At 42.0% G+C, this 16,233-nt stretch overlaps 1 protein-coding gene across 1 annotated transcript in view; it reads left to right on the forward strand.

Moving 5' to 3' along the window:
* Window positions 1-16,233, forward strand: part of LOC124552628 (short neuropeptide F) — a 596,078-nt gene that overhangs the window by 532 nt on the left and 579,313 nt on the right. The window lies entirely within an intron of this gene.

Genomic DNA, 16,233 nt, shown 5'->3' on the forward strand with positions numbered 1-16,233 from the left:
ACTTTGTTGAGCTTTAGTCTAGCATTCCAGCACTTGTGTACAACAAATCAGCACATATAGTACACTAATTTTTGTTGGCAAAAGTGCAGAGCGAATCATATTTTGTTTCTCACTCACGACTACATATTGCATAAATTTAAAACCTAAATTCATCAGTTTCGTTGAACTTTATTCTAGTATTCCAACATGTGTCTACCGTAAGTCAGCACGTATTGTTCACTACTATTTATTGAGAAAGACGTAGAGCGTACAATATTTTGTGTCCCAGTCACGTTAACATAATCCCTAAGTTTCACACTAAACTTCAATGAATTTCCTCGAGTTACATTCTACACACTTGTCCACACCGAGTCAGAACATATTTTACTCTACTTGATGTTGGCGACATTGCAGAGTAAACCATATTTTGTTTAACAGTCATTACTATGTAATTTTCAGCACGAATTTCTCATTTAACTTCACCAGTTTTGTCATACATTGTTGTCAGATTCCACCATCAGTCTACATCAGATCAGCACATATGCACCCATTTGTGCTGATGATGCTGCAAAGCGAGCCATATTCTGTGTCGCAGTCATTAAAATATATTGCAAAATTTCTCAATTAACTTCATCACGTCGTTTTATTCTAGTGCTCCACCATTCTAAGTCAGCACATTTTGTACACGAATTTGCATTGACAGTGGGGTAGAACGGAGCAGGACATTAGAATAAAAAACAATAATGGAAATATCTGATTTAAACTTACGTAAAAAAAATCGTCATGATTAAGTCAGAAATAAAGTGGTGGAAGAGAAGAGTAAAATATAAGACAGACCCAACAATGATATTCTACTGATAATCCGCTTTTGCTGTCTGTAACGTCTCATACACCACGCCCCTCAGTATATTTCCTATAGTATTTATTTAATTATCGTTGAGATCAAATTTATTCAGCTATCTATTTGCATAATTTTTAGGCAGGCAAACTGTTACCGCCGGCTTCTTCTGGCATAAGAAACAAGTAAAACCAGAATCAAGCACTTCTTTATCTATCTTTACTGAGAATAGACATGTTTTGTAATTACAAGAAATATCAAAAGACGCTTTCGTATCTGATGATTGAAACTAATCAAAAAAATAAATAAATAACCCGTGAGCTTTGGTGGAATTTCTGAATTTACTGGAAAAGTTACAAGACCTACATCGCTAAACGTTTTTGCTGTTACAATGACAATATATATTACATCAGAACATATAATTACATCATTCACCTCCAATTTGTTTCCAGACATTATTTTTATCTTATCGTACCTGCTTGGAACTTATTATTATTTATAGCTGTTGTGAAAATTAAAGTGTCAGAATGCGTTTCATGTGCCTCATACAATCATACAATAATACACTTACCATCTCTGTATGAAATTTTATGAGTTATGTGTATCAATTTAAGCAACTTCAAGCTTTATACTTGTTGCATAATTAAAATCACCCACATGCTGTATATTGCAATTACAACATTGTGCATAACAATTTTTGCAAGTACTGACATAATTTATTTATACTGTTTTTGTAACTTTCTTTCTGCCATACACGTTGTATCTACTTTTAAAAAATTAATATAAGCTACATACTCAATGGGTTAAATCGCTTGTGATATACTGATACCTTTCACGGCAATCGATATTGCAAATTTCTAAAGTAATTTCAAGAATATATTTGAAGTTGAGAGAACTATTGCAAACACAATTGGCATTATAAGTGGATGTTCATTGCCCAGATTAACATACTGTGTTTTGACAGCTTGTTCCCATCCCCATGCAGACAGCATCATAAGTCACACCATGTAAAATACGGCTGAAAAACGGTGCATCGTCCTAAAGTGAATGCACAACGATACAAAAAATAGTAAAAAAAAAAAAGGTTCACAGTTGCGTAGCAGAAGTTTGAAAATAGATTGGTTAGTTGTGAGCAAATGAGGAAAATCGTCTGCAAATGGTAACTATGAGTCACAGAATTTTTGTCAATCTTTCAAGGCAGTTTCTAAAAAATATTCTATTTCATTGCTTGTTTCCAACAATTATGAAATCGTCCGACAGGTGGAGATTAAAAAGATAGCGTGGAAAACAAGATTTTCACGACATTTTATTAAGACATATTGATCTGAGGATATAACAATTGATTGGAACTAATAATAAAATATAAAAAATATTCTTCAAATTCTAACATTGGATAGCTGTACCCTTCATTGTGACCTTCCATATTCCACCAGAAATGAGGCACCTGAGGTGAAGATTTTCTGTAGAATGAGTCGTACTTATTTGTTAATTAAAGATTTACTCAAATACCAAACTCTCACATTATCGTATGTTACTGGAATAGACAAGAGATTCCATTTCCACGATGGAGAAAGCTGAATGATCACATTTTCCTTCCAAATATATTAGCTGTAATTGAACATCATTCACGCAGCTTCCGTGGTATGAACACTGGTATTTAATATGGTGTTACCTTTCTGTTATCTGGTTTTATATGTACTTATATACTAATTCTCCCCATTCATGTAGGATAGTATTATTCCTGGAAGGAATTAAAATGAGTCCAATAGCGCTGTGGGTCAAAGGCCTGCGCTGACTATTGTACAGGGAAAGTAGCATGCAGAAACCAAAGATGGAGAAGGTTCCTAAACTTATACTGACTGAAACTTTTGATGGTATTTATGAAATCTTTCGCAAGATAGACTACCGAAAATTTATGTAAAAAGTGGGAGAAAAAAATTCGAACTATTTTTGGACCAAGGTATACGTTACTACTGCCGTACTTACCCAAGAATAGTTTGTCCTGGTGCTTTCTTTCAGACTTTATCTTTCTACCCAATTCGTTTTACATTCCTTTCCTGATTTTGGTAGACAATCGTTCCCATTTTCAAAAGATGAGCAATTGTTCAATAATGCATGGTCAGCTGAAGGCCTACCCATCGTGATTGTCATCGGTTTCTCGTAGTTCCACCATCCCTTTTACATGTGCAATAACATGTGCAAACTTTACTACTGACTTTAAAGCAAATCCAAGAAGGACGAGGAAAGAACTGCGTTTATGCAGTTGAGAGTCATCCTGTTATGTGTAATTTACTAATAAAGAGTTGCACATGAGGGTGAAATCATAAGAATTTAAGAAAAGACAAATGGAAAATGATTTTCATAGATATAATTCCTTAAAAACAATTAGGTGCTGTAAGCGGCATAAACTTACAGATGCATCCAAAAACTGTATCACTACACCGCTAATTACACAAAGAAAGTCTGGAGACATTTGGGTAAGCATTGCTGAAGTGAAGTATACCTTGGTCCAAAAATACTGTGTACCTCATCGCCAATCCTCACTTGTATTTTTTACAGTATTATTCCGTTTGCTAACAGTCGGCCAAAGTTCCGAGAGGAAACTTATATTGATTACACGGTTGTCACCTGCCTGGATACCGTTCCCGGTAGAGACATACTACGGGTTGCATAAAATGACATCAGTAGGGGCAGCTGAATCACCTTTTATGTAGGACTGACTTTTGTCCGTAGCTTTAGCCACATATACGTACGTCAAATAGATTCTATGTAACATATTTTACACAGATTTCCTCTCCATTGAACATGACCTTTTGATTCTGTTTCTTTTTACTCGTACTGTGAACTCAAACTTACGGCAGTTTCGAGAAGAAGGAATCTTGAGAGCAGTTGTTTGCTTCTCCGATGCCTTACAACATCTGGCTCCAGTGAGGACGTTAATTGTACCTGTGGTATTCAATAGTGTGGGATTTTAGCGGAACACGCTGACAAAATTATTGAATTGCTACAGTGCCGATTGTCGTCATGTGGTTGATACGCTGAACAACGCAGATAAGAAACTTCAGCCTCACACTTTTAAAAGGTTCCATTTCAACTAAATACAAGAAACAAATAGCAATATGCCATTTTTGAACATTTTTGAATGGCACCCCTTCTCATTGTCACCCCCAGCCCTAGGTATAGTGAGCGTATTTTACTCCCACATATTTTTGTACAAATGCATGCATAAACAAAATCTGGTTGAAATTTCTGCAGGAGTTCCTGAGTTTTGTTCTCATGTCACCTCTTTTACCCCCACGTTCAGCCGTAGGGCTGCCAGGGCTGTATTACTGTAAAAGTAATTTCTTTCCAGACGACAAGTGGTAAGAGTGGAAGTTGCATTGAAGCTGCGTCAGGCGTTACAGAGATACGCTGTTAGGTCACTGTCCTTGTCCCCCGACCCCCTCCACTACTGCTGGCAGTGGAACGTCTTTTGGACCGTAACCAGTAAGTGTAGCGACCAAGAAAAATATGCATTCGACTCTGATATCGGTCTTTATCGAATATGTTTTTCATGTCACATCTTCCCACTCCCACCTCTAGGGGTGGTGGGGAAATATTACCCCTTAAGTATTTTTATGCAAATAAGAGAAATAATGAGTCACTTGTACACAAAATTTCGTTGGCATTACTCCGGACATCCCTGGATAATGCTTCCTTTTACCCTCACCACCACTCAGTGAGGGGCAGTTTACTCCCCCACAGCGCTCCTTTCCATACGGTAAGCGATATGCGTACCAAATCTGGGCACAATCAATCCTGTGCCTTACAAGGACACTGTAGATTCATAGATGTTCATGTGCAGGCGGTAATCTTTACCACTTTCTTGAGGAACAAATAAATACGCATGCCATTGACAGAGTATTGTGTTTTGCACCACTAGCAATCTGACACAGACACCTACAGTCTCCTAAAAAATTGTAAATTGCATAAGCATGACTTGAATTTTATATTTATTCTCAAGTATTGCAATTGTTATGCCTACGATGAACAGGTTACCAGTCGAAATGTGGACTAATTTCATTAATTTTTTACCTAAGTGGTGAGTATGCCAAGAAAAGTTGAGAGCTGACATAAATGCAAGGCGTTAATAGGACTATTATTAATACGATAGGTTGCGAAATAGAACTAACAGAGAAAAATCCAATGAAGTTTTGTCAGGTAGTGTCTCTAGTATGCCAGTTCTGTGCATGCAGTGAGCACGTAAAGATGCCTAGAACAATAGTGTCTCACGCCAAGTACGCGTGTCCCCTGCGAGGTTTCGCCTGATTTCACGCAACCTCACATAACATACCTGTCATACATCTTCTTCATGACAGTTCTCAGCCGCACACTGCAGGGGCAGTGAGGAAGACCCTGAAGCGATCTCAGCCATCATACAAGCCGGACTTCGCTCCCTCTGATGTTCATCACTGCTCACAAGAACTGATGGCTATGAAGACAACACTTTGGCACAAGCAACGAACTTCAGACCAGCGCAGAGGAGTGGCGGAAAGCCCAAGCGGCTGCCTTCTATGACGAGGGTACTGGAAAATTGGTACAACGCTACGACAGATGTCTCAGTCGGAGATGCGACGATGTAGAGAAATAGCTGGAAGGTGTAGGAAATGTCGTTTTATGCAACCTAGACTACATCTGTGTCGGGAATGGTATCCAGACAGGCGACAGCCACGTAATCAGTGGAAGTGTCCCGTCAGAGCTTTGGGGAACTGTTAGCAAACGAAATCATATTACAAAAAATTCGAGACTTGGCCATGAGTTACACGGTATTTTTGGACCAAGATGTACCTTACTACTGCCGTACGTACCCAAGAGTCTCCAGTCTTTCTTTGTCTAACAGTGTAGTCATATTGGTTTTGGATGTCGCAGTAAGTTTATTCCCATTGTAGTAAATAATCTTTCGTTAACGGTTCAGAAACTTTGCCTTAAAAAAGTTTGGTTCACTGTTGGAAACAACGCAATTAATAGGCGATATCAAAATAGGAAGCGTGAAAGAAACAACATTCCGGTATACAACCGCTGAACAGTTTACGAGAGTAAGTACTATAAACTGAATAAACTTAAAGAGACATCGAAAATCTGTATGACTACACCGCTAATGACACAAAGAAAGGCTAGAGACACTTCGACAAGTATGGCAGAAGTGAGGTATATCTCGGTCCAAGAATACCGTGTAACTCCTGTCTATTCCTTGTATATTGTACACCATAGTTCAATTTGCTAACAGTCGACCAAAGCTCTGAGAGGGAACTCGCATTGATTACATGTCTATCGCCTGTCTGGATACCTTCCACGAAACAAAAGTAGTGTGGCTTGCATAACACACCATTTGCAGGGGCAGTTGAATCATCATTTACACAGGACAATTATTAGTAGGTAACAGGCATTTAGGAAACGCAGGCTGTTTCAGTGGGAATAGTAAATATTTTAGGATCTGATGGTATTCATTAATTGGAATAAAACATCGCATGCTTGCAGAGATACAGTTGTTTCAATATAATCAGAACAAATATTCAGATGATGTTGTTAAGCAGAGGCAATTGATTAAGCTCAAAGTTGATGTTCATAAACTCTAACTTCGACTTCAATACACTTTGGAATTTCTTTGACAACACCATCACGTGTAGCTCATGAGAGGTCGTTCTTTTGAGAGAGCAGCGCTATCCATAACCCATAAGATCAATTCGTCTTTTGTGTTTAGTTTTCCTTTTGTGGACTTCGCCATTCAGATACCCGTAAAGGCAAACGCGAAAATTTCTATCGATCGATCTTTGTTGGAATTTTAGGTGTAGATCATGTGTCTTTTGAATTAAGTGTTCACTCTGGAGTGGAGTGGACGCTGATATGAAACTTCCTGGCAGATTAAAATTGTGCCCGCATCTCGTGGTCGTGCGGTAGCGTTCTCGCTTCCCACGCCCGGGTTCCCGGGTTCGATTCCCGGCGGGGTCAGGGATTTTCTCTGCCTCGTGATGGCTGGGTGTTGTGTGCTGTCCTTAGGTTAGTTAGGTTTAAGTAGTTCTAAGTTCTAGGGGACTGATGACCATAGATGTTAAGTCCCATAGTGCTCAGAGCCATTTAAAAAAGATTAAAATTGTGTGTTAACCGACACTCGAAGTTGGCACATTTGCCCATCGCAGGCAGGTGCTACACTAGGCCTAACTAAGCACGACTCACGACCTCTCCTCCGAGCCTTACTTCCACCAGTACCTATCTTCCAGACATCTCACAAGTTCTCTGACGAAACTTTCAGGACTAGCGCTCCTGGGAGAAAGAATATTGGGCAGACAGTGCTTAACCACAGACTGCGTGATGATTTCAGAACGAAACTTTTAGTCTGCAACGGAGTGTGTGCTGATGTGAAACTTCCTGGCAGATTAAAATTGTGTGTTAGACCGAGTCTCGAACTCGGTAGCTTGTCACCTGACAAGTAGAAGATCAAAGGCTTCGTCATATTCTGTGAACATACCAATCCACGTAGCCAAAGGAAACTCCAACATTAATGCCGGAAGCTAGTTTTTAAGGAAATCTGGTTAACGGAATCTGTGAAGAGGATGCGCCAGTCCTACGCAGTTTAGTTAAAACACGATAAACGCTCTTGAATCTAGTGCTGTGCGATTAGGAAGTCGTCCATAGTTTTCTCTAAAGGCAGCGTTTCCATTACAAAACAAGCACACAAATAATGTGTCGCAAAATGAAATTAGATAAATAAACTCACAGCAACTGGAGTTCGAACATGCGAATCAGAAACTTGTCTGCAAGGAACGCGCATCGACACGCCGTCACACGTAATCTCTGATGCATAATGTATCCATGGCGAATTGCGCATTGTTCACAGTCTTACATAATACGGGCACGACGGTTCTGTACACTCTGTACATTTTGTACAAGGGTTCTGTACATGAGAGCTTTCAATGCCACCGCAAATAAAACTAGTGGCTTTAGGTCTGCACAGCAAGGAGGCCAAGGAATTGGTCCACTTCTACCGATTCATAGGTCGCAGTATGTGGTATTCAGAAGCCTATGTACGTCGACACAAGCAATGAAGTTAATTGTACGTCGACACAAGGAATGAAGTGAGTCACATTTCAACATTACCACCGTGTCGTTGTAACAACGAACACTGCCAGTGAACCTAATAAATTCAACTTAACTGTACATTTTAACCAAACTAATCAGGACGACATTTCGAACATTTCGTGTAAGAAAACTTTTTCACGTAATGCTGCTAAATTTTGTTTCTGTGTGTTTGCCAAGACTAATGTCATTGTGAAGAGAGGTGGAAAACGAGTTACAACATGGAAACAATGTTTTCGGTTTCATAACATGTAACGTATTTTCTTCCGCTGTGTGTTAGAAATGGTTCCTGGATGTTCGTCTAACGTCTATGTTACTGCATGTATTTACCATTCATCCTATAGCAACATAATAGATTCAAAATCAGTTTTCAGTCATGACTTTCGTTCGTACAAGTTTTGCTTATATTCAGTAATTCGTTTTCGGAAAAGTGAAGTAGAGTTCGAGTCCCGTTGCAGCGCAATGTTTTAATCCGTCAGGAAGTTCCAGTTCACCACACATTCAGCTGCAGAGTGAAAATTCCTTCTGGAAATAATGCCACAGGCTGTACGTAAGCCACGTCTCCACAATATCCTTTCTTGCAAGAGTGCTAGCTAGACATGCAGGTGGAATTCTGTGAAATTTGGAAGGTGGATGGAAAATGAGGGGCTGTCGAAAGTAAAGCCGTGAGGATGAGTCGTGAGTCGTTCTTGGATAGCTCAGAAGATAACTAAATGGCCTGCGATAGGCTGAAGAACTGGGTTCGAATTGTAGGCGGACGTACTGTTATCATTTCCGGGATATTTCAGTTCGTTTAGTCGTCGTACTTGAGAAGGTTCTTCCATAGATAATACTACAACGAGATGACGAAAGTCATGGGATACCTCCTAATATCGTGTCGGATCACCTTTTCCACGGCGTAGTGCAGCAACTAGATATGACGTGAAAACTAGTCGTTGGAAGTTCTCTGCAGAAATACTGAGCCATGCTGTCCCTATAGCCGTCCGTAATTAAGAAACTATTGCCGGTGCAGTATTTTGTGCACCAACTGACTTCCCACAAATGTTCGATGGATCCGTGTCTGCTGATATACGCTGCCAAATAATTATCTGAAATTGTCCAGAAAGTTCTTCAAACCAGTTGTGGCCCGGTGACATCAACAGTCCAACTCGGTGTTGACGGGCCCAGCTTTATGTCGTGCAGTCGTAAAGGGTACACGAGCGGGCCTTCGGCTCCGAAGGCCTATATCTATGATGTTTCGTTGACTTGTTCGCACGGTGGTACTTGTTGATGGCCCAGCATTGAAATCTGCACCAATATGCGGAAGAGTTGCACTTCCGTAGGATCTTTTCCGACCCCAGCGAGGCCGGAGATTGGATGTTTTACCGGATTCCTGATATTCACGGTACTCTCGTGAAATGGTCGTACGGGAAAGTCCCCACTTCATCACTACCTCAGAGATGCTGTGTCTCATCGCTGGTGCACCGACTATAGCACCACGTTCAAACTCACGTAAATCTTGATAACCTGTCATTCCAGCAACAGCAACGGATCTAACATCTGCGCCAGACACTTGTCTTATATAGGCGTTGCCGACCGAAACACCCTATTCTGCCTGTTTACATATCTCTGTATTTGAATACACATGCCTTTGGCGTTCCAGTCCATTTTAGTAATGTTGAGTTACATTAACATGCTATGCTAAATGGTAACTGTACATATTTTGACTTCGTTGGCTCTCATCTCTGTTGTGATTCCTAGTAATACATGACGGAAGTTTCCAGAGAAGAAAACGGTACAGCAGGGCAGTTGGCTATTGTTGTTACGCCAATGTCGAATTGTTCTGTGGAATGCTTCGATGGACATCTAATATAATGGAAGCGCAATCCCGCATCAGTTATCAGTATTACTTTAGTTTGGAACATCCTGGTCATAGACTGTCTGCGCGGCTTTCGGGCAGTCACCGCTAGATGGTAAAGGCATCGTCTCCACAGCGGCAGGGGACTTCAACCCAGCTCTGACATTAAGCACAAAACGTATTGTAAAATATACACGTAAATCTTCCTCGTGAACTCCGCTACCTATTTCTGAAAGCCACTTCAGTTCCTAAGATTCCTGACTCCTTAAAATTCGAAAATGGATACACAGAGAAACAGATTCGTCGGGCTATGGAATTTGGACCGTCTCCGGAGGTGTTCGAAGAGGAACATAGATCTGTGGCCTTTCTTCCTTATGCTGGAGGCTTATCATTTAAGATTGGACGAATTTTAAGGAGTTTTAACATTAAGAGTGTGTTCCATCCACCCTCTAAGATTAGGCCTCTGCTCGGCTCTGTGAAGGATGATTTGGGGCTTAGGAAACCCGGGGTGTACAAAATCCCGTGTCAATGTGGGAAAGCTTACGTTGGCCGTTCTATTCGCACAGTGAATGACAGGTGTGTGGAACATCGCCGTCACACGAGGCTACAACAGCCGGAAAAATCGGCCGTAGCAGAACACTGCCTGAATGAGAGACACAAAATGAAATTTGAGGAAACTGTTGTAATTGCCAACATTTCCGGTTTTTGGAATAGTGTGTATAAAGAGGCGATCGAAATTAGGTTGGCTGACAATTTAATCAACAGGGACAATGGGTTTCCTCTTAGCAAAACGTGGAATCCTGTATTATCTCGCATCAAAATTGAACGTTCTTCGGTGCGGCCTTGATTGCGATATATCGTTGCCAGCAGTGTTTAACTAAGGGCGGCGCCACCTCCCTGTTTTGGAAGCCAGAAACCGTGATGGGCGGCGCATGCGCCGTGTACTGAACGGTGGCCTATATAGGACGTCGAATTGCAATCTTGCGTCAGTTCTCAGCGGGACTCATCAGCAGAAGCAGCATTTCCTGAAGACGGCGAACAGTTGGATCGCCGAAATATCGAGTCAAGTTGATTTTAGGATCCGGCAGCAAACCCGAAAAGACTTTCATGGAAATATTCTGTTGACGCCCGTTTAGACAGAGAGAAGTAATCATAGTAATGTAGTAAGAGGTAACTGAGATCGCACGGAAAGATTTAAGTGTTAGTTTTTCCCGCGCGCTGAGCGAGGAACGGCAGGGAAATGGTGTGAAAGTGATTTGACGAACGCTCTACTAGGCACTTGCGTGCGAATTACTGAGCAGTCACGTGCGTGAAGATGGAGATACAAATGTAGTGAGATTTAGAGAAGGTGCTCAAACTACCGTGTGATGAATTTTGTTTCACAAATGTCGCGATGATATGGATTCTTTTTCTGGAGGGGAGATGAAGCTTTTGGTATACGAGCCACCGACAGACACTCCAGAAGAGGCAGTTGTCCATACGGTTGAAGCTGCAGCCATTTCGTGCGAAACAGGTAGTTGTTTTGAATGGGATAGGCAATCGTTAGCACGCAGATGCCATTTGTCCATTAATGCGAACTGTTGACATCTGCAGCAACATTTTTAAAATGCGCAACAGTTCGAGCACTCTTTCTGAATATCGCTAGCGTCAAAATCTTAACAGATTCCTAGTGCGGAAACGGCATATCTCTGACATAGAAAAAGTCTTTTCTTTTTTCCTCCTCTAAACACACTACGCTTTTGTAGACATAGTTTTTTATGTTCTATATATAATATTCTGCTTGAAACATCTTGTACACGAAAGAGGTATTAACACATAAAAGTATTTATTCATTACTATTTTGTTGCTTATCTCGGCCAGATTTGCGTCGGACGGCAGTCTGATAACTTTTCAAAAGTGTTTGCGTCACGACATCGATTGCGCAGCGTTACGTAAAAGTTTCTCCAGGATGCCGCGTAACATTCTCTCATTTTAGGATTAATTGCGTACTGAGTTTGATAGCCTGCGTATCTGGTTATATCCACCTGTGCAGCCATCGGAAGCGTTGTGAATGGTCGGATTGAGAACACAGATAAAAACTCACCTGGCGGGAGGTGTGATCTGGCTCTGGAGAAGTACGAGTCTACGTAAAGCAAACTACGTCTAGTCTACATTTGCATGATTACTCTGCAATAAGTGTTTGACAGAGGATCTGTAGAATTACTTTAAGACCATTTTGATCTTCGCGTGCGAGCTCTGATCTACGCTATGTTGATATGATTGCCATTTCTCTCCTTGGGAAGTCAACGAAGCATTTCGGCAATCGAAGGAGAAAGTTGATGATGGGAATTTCGCCAAAAGATTTCGCCGCAACGAAAAACGACGGTCTTCTAATGATCGTCACCCCGACTCGCGTATCGTATCCGTGGCAGTCTCTGCCCTGTTTCGCGATAATACAAAAAGAGCTTCCATTCTTTGAATTTTTCCGATATACTCTGTAAATACAACTAGATAAGGATTCCATATCGCGAAGCATTATTCCAGAAGAGAATGGACGTGCATGGCTCAGGCAATCTTTTCAAGGACCTCTTGCATCTTCTGCTAAGTGTGCAGCCAATAAAACATAGCGTTCCGTTAGCCTTTCCATCAATATTGTCAACGTGATTGTTCCAGCTTAAGTCATTCGTACGAGGGCATGCCGAAAAGTAGTGCATACTATTTTTTATGTGAAAACTCTCAAAGCTTTTGAAACAAAACGCTATTAACTACTCTGACGACCAGCTCATTTCCAGTTTATTGATCCGTCACTGTAGAATATTTTACTTTGTGGTCGAGGCCAAAACCTCACTTCTGCTTGCACTGCTTCATCACTGTCATAGTGAAGTCCTCGAGCGCGTTCTGTAAGTTTTGGAAACAGATGAGAATAGGATATGGCCACGTCGTGACTACACGGAAGATGATCAGTGACAGTGAATCCAAGGGGTCGGATTGTTGCAGATGGCGCAGGGCTCGTGTGTGGTGTGGCATTGTCGTGCTGAATCAGAGGATACTCCACTTGAGGACGAACTCTTCGAATTCTAACCTCGATTACAGCATGCTGAAGATATGTGGAAATGAAGAATAATGTTGTAGAATGTTAATAACATTTGTTTCATTTAAAAAACCTTAAGAGATTATTAATTGTAATTCCTAGGTATTTAGTTGAATAGACAACTTTTAAATTTGTTATTTATAGTCTAACTGAAATTAAATGACATTTTTTTAGAGAAGGATCTCACATTTTGTATTGTTTATCGTCAACTACCATTTTACGCTTCATACAGTGGTTTTTAAATCATTTTGTAATTCCTTCTCATCTTCTGATGACGTCACTAGGCGGTGAACGACAGCATCATCTGCGAATGATCTAAGATATACTACTGGCCACTAAAATTGCTACACCACGAAGATGACGTGCTACAGACGCGAAATTTAACCGACAGGATGAAGCTGCTGTGATACCCAAATGATTAGCTTTTCAGAGCATTCAAACAAGGTTGCCGCCGGTGGCGACACCTACAACGTGCTGACATGAGGAACGTTTCCAACCGATTTGTCATACACAAATAGCAGTTGACCGGCGTTGCCTGGTGAAACGTTGTTGTGATGCCTCGTGTAAGGAGAAGGAATGCCTACCATCACGTTTGCGGTTTATCGTATCGTGACATTGCTGCTTGCGTTGGTCGATATCCAATGACTGTTAGCAAAATATGGAATCGGTGGGTTCAAGAGATTTATACGGAACGCCGTGCTGGATCCCAACGGCCTCGTATCACTAGCAGTCGAGATGACAGACATCTTATCCGCATGGCTGTAACGGATCGTGCAGCCACGTCTCGATCCCTGAGTCAACAGATGGGGACGTTTCCAAGACAACAACCATCTGCACGAACAGTTCGACGACGTTTGCAGCAGCATGGACTATTATCAGCTCGGAGACCATGGCTGCGGTTACCCTTGACGCTGCATCACAGACAGGAGCGCCTGCGATTGTGTACTCGACGACAAACCTGGGTGCACGAATGGAAAAACGTCATTTTTTCGGGTGAATCTAGGTTCTGTTTACAGCATCATGATGGTTGCCTCCGTGTTTGGCGACATCGCGGTGAACGCTCATTGGAAGCGTGTATTCGTCATCGCCATACTGGCGTATCACCTGGCGTGATGGTATGGAGTGCCATTGGTTATATGTCTCGGTCACCTCTTGTTCTCGTTGACGGCACTTTGAACAGTAGACGTTACATTTCAGATGTGTTACGACCCGTGGCTCTAGTCTTCATTCGATCTCTGCGAAACCGTACATGTCAGCAGGATAATGCACTACCGCATGTTGCAGGTCCTGTACGGGCCTTTCTGGATACATATTTCTCACCAATTGAAAACGTCTGGTCAATGGTGGCTCGTCACAATACGCCAGTGACTACTCTTGATGAACTGTGGTATCGTGTTGAAGCTGCATGGACAGCTGTACCTGTACACGCCATCCAAGCTCTGTTTGACTCAATGCCCAGGTGTATCAAAGCCGTTATTACGGCCAGAGGAGGTTGTTCTTTGTACTGATTTCTCAGGATCTATGCACCGTGAAAGTGTAATCACATGTCAGCAGTATCTTGGAACGACAAACCACAGTCTTGGAACGCCACAATCATTATGCTGTCGAATTCCGACAAGTGCCGGTAAAATTTTATCCTTGTGATGCGTGGGACAGCTAGATTTGCTTACAAACAATATTCAAATGGTTGCAGTGGGTGACAGAGATGGAAGCATTCTCACCAGGGCAACCGTCCAACGCCGTCCGTATCATGGTAGGCCAGAACAATCAGCATGAAGTCTTACGTTATCTTGCTGAAAGATAACATCTCGGGGACTGAGTGACAAACCTGCTGTGTAAACATTCCGCGTATAGATAACGTAGATGGCTTTACTATCACCCACTTAGTGTAGTTGTGCTGAAATGCGAATCATTTGCATATGCAACCATGTAGTACGTTTCATGCTGCCTTCGTGTTGGTTGCGCGCCGTCTTGGAGGTGTCGCTATTTTAAAGGACAGCAGTGTATTAGCAGCGCCGTTCTAAATGGGCGGCTGGCCGCGCCGGCCGGGATTGGAGCAACTTTGAGGCCTTCCTCCACTTCACCTACTCTTCTGCTTGACATCGCCATTAGGGGAATCCGCAAAGAAAGAAACAGAAAAAGCAAGTCATATGTCATTGTCACGGCATCAGGTAGCGAATGTCTCTTCCTTCGGATCGATCTTATTCTTTGCAGAGAGAGGCGCAAGCTGGATTTTTCCCTGCGCCGGAAATTTTTGCTCAGTTTGATGTGATCATCTGTGGTGTCGTATTCTGTAGATGCGCTATGTAACCGAAAACTTCCCGAAACTGACTCACTTCAGTTTCTGTCATACAGGAAAAAGAATGAAATCTTTCCTTCAGCAAAAGATGTGCATGACTGAGACTAAGAAATCATAAAACCTTTTCCAGTTCATTCCGAAGTTGGTACAGCAACCAGTATGGATGATATAAAGAAACAAGCAGTCTTGATTGCAGTGTTAATAATAATAAAATTAACACTGCAACCAAGACTGCTTGTTTCTTCATACAAAAATTATAATTCAGACAATGGAAAATCCAGAATGGAATGTCACAACGTCATGAAAAGGATAGTTGCTACTCACCATATAGCGGAGATGCTCGGTCCCAGATAGGCACTACAAAAAGAGCGTCAGCAAGTGAGTTTTCGTCCAACAAGGCGTTTGTCGGAAACTGACAACATACATACACACACAAACGCAAATCACACATACATGACCACAGTCTGTGGCATCAGAGGCCAGAGACTGTGGTCGTGTGTGTGTGTGTGTGTGTGTGTGTGTGTGTGTGTGTGTGTGTGTGTCTGCTTCTGACGAACGCCTTGTTGGTCGAAAGCTTCCTTGCTGACATTATTTTTATTGTACCTATCTGGGACCGAGCATCCGCTATATGGCGAGTAGCAACTATTCTTTTCATAATATTGTTAAAAATCAAAGTTCCTCCTCTAAATCGTCGTACGAACGACACAGTGACCTAGAAAGGACTCCGTCTTCAGGCTACAAGTGGCCCATCGGGACCATCCGGCCGCCGTATCATCCTCAGCTGAGGATGCAGATAGGAGGGGCGTGGGGTCAGCACACCGCTCTCCCGGTCGTAAGATGATATTCTTGACCGAAGCCGCTACTATTCGGTCGAGCAGCTCCTCAATTGGCATCACGAGGCTGAGTGCACCCAGAAAAATGGCAACAGCGCATGACGACTCGAATGGTCACCCATCCAAATGCTGGCCACGCCCTACAGCGCTTCGGTGATCCGACGGGAACCGGTGTATCCACAGGTGGAAGGCCGTTGCCTAATGACCTAGAAAAGCAACTGAAAATTCAACAAAGGAAAGGCCACTGCACTTAACGCAATGCCA

The sequence above is a fragment of the Schistocerca americana genome, chromosome 10 (genome assembly GCF_021461395.2).
Source record: "Schistocerca americana isolate TAMUIC-IGC-003095 chromosome 10, iqSchAmer2.1, whole genome shotgun sequence".
NCBI classification, from domain to species: Eukaryota; Metazoa; Arthropoda; class Insecta; order Orthoptera; family Acrididae; genus Schistocerca; species Schistocerca americana.